This window comes from Ipomoea nil, unplaced genomic scaffold, assembly GCF_001879475.1.
Source record: "Ipomoea nil cultivar Tokyo-kokei standard unplaced genomic scaffold, Asagao_1.1 scaffold1834, whole genome shotgun sequence".
Classification (NCBI taxonomy): domain Eukaryota; kingdom Viridiplantae; phylum Streptophyta; class Magnoliopsida; order Solanales; family Convolvulaceae; genus Ipomoea; species Ipomoea nil.
Genome location: NW_017618262.1, coordinates 617012 through 622051, shown reverse-complemented (window position 1 = coordinate 622051; position 5040 = coordinate 617012). Strand labels below are relative to the sequence as shown.

Genomic DNA, 5040 nt, shown 5'->3' with positions numbered 1-5040 from the left:
ATTCTGACAATCCTAAACTTATAATAATAAACAAAATAAGTACTTACCTTAATAATACTAATTATTCTTATTAAACTCTCTCCATAATTCTGACAATCCTAAACCTTGTCTAATAATTATTTATTATTTAATAATAATAATAGTAATGCTATTACCTTATTTACTTTATTTTACATACTACTATATAATACTTACCAATAATAATAATAATAATACACAAAATAAGTACGCCATATTTCTGACAATCCTAAACTTTGTCTTATAATTATTTAATAATAATAATAATTACTTACCAATAATAAAAATAATAAACAAAATAATTACTTACCTTAATAATACAAATTATTCTTATTAAACCCTCTCCATAATCCTGACAATCCTAAACTTTGTCTAATAATTATTTATTAATACTAATTACTTAGCAATAATAATAATAATAATAATAATAATAATAATAATAATAATAATAAAATAAATACTTACCTTAATAATACTAATTATTCTTATTAAACCCTCTCCATAAGTCTGACAATACTAAACTTTATCTAATAATTATTTATTATTTAATAATAATAATAATAATAATAATAATAGTAATAATAATAAAAATAATAATAATTGGTCAAATGAGACTAGCAATATGAACGCATTTATTGTATTCACATTTATTGGTAAAGTTTTATATTAAATCATTACTTCCGCAATCTTATCAGTTTGCTTATTCACCGACTGTTCGGAGCTTCAGACTAGCTTGGCCTCTCGTTAGACCTCAATCTTATCCTATGTTGGGCTAGCCGTGGACCAGTATAGTACCATTATGGCCACTTTTACTTATTGTTCCATTTATTTAGTGCCTAGATCAGCGAATTTACTTGCTCGTTCTTTAGCTTCAACCGCCTTCTCACAGGCTAGTTCGATGTTTTGGGACTCTGTCCCTCCTGAATCTATTGCTTATTTGCTTCATTAATATACGCCTTTATGGTTGCTTTAAAAAAAATCATTACTTCCTAATTTAATTTCACTTCTATTACATTATTATTATTATTATTATATTAAATATTAAATTATATATATTATTACGCCCTAATATATATTTAAATAAAACAGCTAACAAATAGCCCAGCACGACAACCCTAAATCCACCCCCGGCCGAACTCACCGATGAAAACCACCCAGCAAAAAACCAACTCCGCCGAAGACAACACACCCCAAAAACACACATGCAATATCCCCAAAAGAGGCAATCCGAAACCGAGCACAAACACTGAAACAGACTACGAAAATTTAAAAAAAAAAAAAAAAAAAAAAACAAAAAACAAAAAACAAAAAAAAAAAAAACAAAAAAAAACCCCTGCAAAAGCCACTAAACCGCCGACAATCCCAACCCTACCCCCCCCCCCCCCCCCCGCCGAACACACAATCCACATACCAACTCCCCCCGAAAACACACCCGCCGGCGGAGAAAACATACCACAACCACACATGCAGACACGGAAACCTACAATTCTTAAAACAAATAAAACACCAAAAAAAGAACAACAATTGATCGAGTGGATACCTGGTGTAGAACTTTAAGATTTCCCTCTCAATCGTTTAGATGCCCTAGAGCTTGAACCCACCATGAGAAACACAAAGAGAGACCGTCGTAAACCCTGCTATCGGACGGACAATCCAAAGCGACTGAATAGACGGTGAGACCAAACGGGTAGCAGAAGAGTTCTCTCGGCGATCAAAACAGCGAAGTGTAAAACAAAACGATGAGAATGGTAAACTGGCGAAAGATACCTAATAACAATAAATATATACCAAAAAATCCGCAAATCTAAATAATTAACAAAAATAAAATAACGCACAAAAGACAATAGAGCCCCTTCCCCATTCAAAAGCACACGGATCTAAAATACAATAGGCCAATCTGTAACGTTAATAAAATCTAAATAAACGGTAGAGATTAGTGCTCATTATCTCACCTAATTAGGGGGTGCACTGGATTCAAAATCTATATATATATATATATATATATATATATATATATATATATATATATATATATATATATATATATATATATATATATATATATATATATATATATATATATATATATATATATATATATATATATATATATATATATATATATATATATATATATATATAGGGGTAATCGCACTTTTGGTCCCTCAATTATTCAACCATTAAGCAGATTTGGTCCTTCTGTCTATATGGCCGTTTAATGCCGTTTAAAACATGGGTAAAAGTGGAATTTCACATAGCATTGTTTATAATAAGTAGGAGAAATCGCACTTTTGGTCTCTCAATTAGTGCCCAATCTGCAATGTCATCCTTAGTTCCCAATTTAAACACAATTGGTCCCTCAATTATTTGACCATTAAGCAGATTTGGTCCTTCTGTGAGACCATCAGTTAAACTCCGTTTAAATCAGGGGTATAATTAAAATTTCACATAGCCTTGAATATAATAAGCTAATTTTTCCCCTTTCTCTGCCCGGTTGTTATTTTCGCTGCCGTAGATGCTCCGCCACCGTCGAGAAATGTCTCCGCATCCACCATTTGCAAGTCCACTCCCTACCCATCTTACTGCCAAATTGTTCTCCCCAGCAACAACTCTTCTTCCAATGTCTACGACTATGGTGATTGCTATAATCTGCAAGCGCACATAGTCAATCACAGTATAAATTCCTGGAGTATTCCAGGGTCGATCCCACGAAGAACACTATTAACTGTTATCTTTAATAATCAAATTGTTGATAAGGGAAATCTCAAATAAATAGAATTAATTTGATTAAAAAGAATATTTATGAATTTAATGAAAAGAAAATTCCAATTAAGAGAAGACTAGGGATTTGGGTTCACCTATTAGATAATTAGCAAACTCTCCTAAATATTAATTCTTGTAATTATAGTGATGATTGCTCCAATTATATTCTAATACTCCGTCGAGCTACTAGGTTGTATCCAATTAACTGTGATCATCTGTCGATATCTCACCAACATTAATTGAACCTATTAAGTAACAATCAATTATCACCACAAATACCTAAAGCTATGTCTAGTTTAGGTCAATTGTGTTTATCTTACGAGTTCTAGGTTCATAATTCACCTGTCAGTTCTTCTTATTAACCCTAATATTAGTATTATGCAATGGCCAGTCACACAATTCAAAATTAAAATACATAAAATAAATATAATCAAGCTCAATTAGCTAATTGAAATTAAAAGAATCAACACATGAAGAATAGTCAATTAATCTAATTTAGGCTAATCCAAATCACTAATTAAAGTTCTAGCCAGTAATCATAATTAAATGCATAAACAATTCAAGGAATATTATTCTGAAAATTTAAACAAGAAATAAAGTAGAGAAGAAAAATAATTCAAGCCTAAGAGATGATAGTTGTGATTGAAGCTCGGAAATCTCTTGTTGAAGTTGCAATCGAATCTCTTCTCTCTTTCTTCCTGTTCCGTTTCATCTCTGCCGTCTCCCAAAAGATCTATCACCAAATCCATAAACCCTTATGACCTTCTCTCTTTAATTTCCTCTACTGCCGTTAAAGAAAGCAAAACCACCCTTTAACCTAATTAACCTTTTTTCCTTTACTGCTGCGCAAATCCTTCAAGAAAAAAAAAAAAAACAAAACAAAGTTAAAAATAAAATAATTATAAACTAATGACATAATAACTCAATTAAACTTAAATATTAAAACACTTATTAAAAATAGAATGAATAAAACTAACAAATAAATTTAGTAATATAGATAAAATAAAACTCTTCTTTATATATTAATAAAAATGTAACATTAGCCTAATATTTATTAAAACCCATATAAATTAGTCTAAACTAGTAACATATACTAAATATAATATTTATAATATAATTAACCCTAAAACATAATTTATTTATGCAAATCACTAACTAAAATTACTCTAAATAATGTCTAGAAATTAAGCTTATCATATGGCCGATTCTCCGTCTGCAAATCCTTATCCTTGCGCGCACGTTTCTGTCATTAATCTAGAAGTACCTTCGCCGCAATTCCAAGTCGTTAACCACCACCGCCGTTCGAGCTCTCAAGGATTGCGAGTTCCTCGCCGGTTTAAACATGGATTATCTCTCCAGTTCTTTCAAGACTGTCAACGGGACTTCCCGGTTTCTCCCGGTGTTGGAAGTCGACGATGTGCAAACATTGCTCAGCACCATTCTCACCAACATGCAAACGTATATAGACAGCCTGCAAGCGACGTCGTCGGCTTGGAGCGTTAGGAATGGGATCGTGGCGCCGCTGACGAACGACACGCGGATGTTTAGTGTTTCTCTGGCTCTGTTCACTAAAGGGTGGGTGCCGAGGAAGAAGAAGGCCGCCGGTGCCGGAGCTTGGCGTCCGACCAAGAAACAGCTTGGGTTCTGGAACGGGCGTTTGCCTCGGAAGGTGTCGGAACAGATGAAGGCGATTTTCGAGCGAGTTAGCCGGAGAAAGTTCTTGCTAACTCAGGAAGATAACCAGGTTCTGGTGACTGACATTGTGGTTGTGAGTCAAGATGGGAGTGGAAGTTTTACCACCATTAATGACGACGTCGTCGCTGCTCCCAACAACACTCTGTCCCGACGGCGGCTACTTCCTCGTATACGTGATTGCCAGCGTGTACGAGGAATACGTCTCCATTGCCAAGAACAAGAAATACTTGATGATGATCGGCAACGGCATTAACCAGACCATCATCACCAGAAATCACAGCTATGTGGATGGCTAGACTACTTTCAATTCTTACTCATGTGAAATTTCAATTATACCCCTGATTTAAACGGAGTTAAACTGATGGTCTCACAGAAGGACCAAATCTGCTTAACGGTCAAATAATTGAGGGACCAATTGTATTCAAATTGGGAACTAAGGATGTCATTGCAGATTGGGCACTAATTAAGGGACCAAAAGTGCGATTTCCGCTACTTATTATAAACAATGCCATGTGAAATTCCACTTTTACCCATGCTTTAAACGCTGTTAAACGGCCATACAGA

The 5040-nt window shown here is 33.8% G+C and overlaps 1 pseudogene; it reads left to right on the top strand.

Moving 5' to 3' along the window:
• Positions 1 to 2250: 2250 nt before the first annotated feature.
• On the top strand, positions 2251 to 4823 carry LOC109192813 (annotated as a pseudogene).
• Positions 4824 to 5040: the final 217 nt, after the last annotated feature.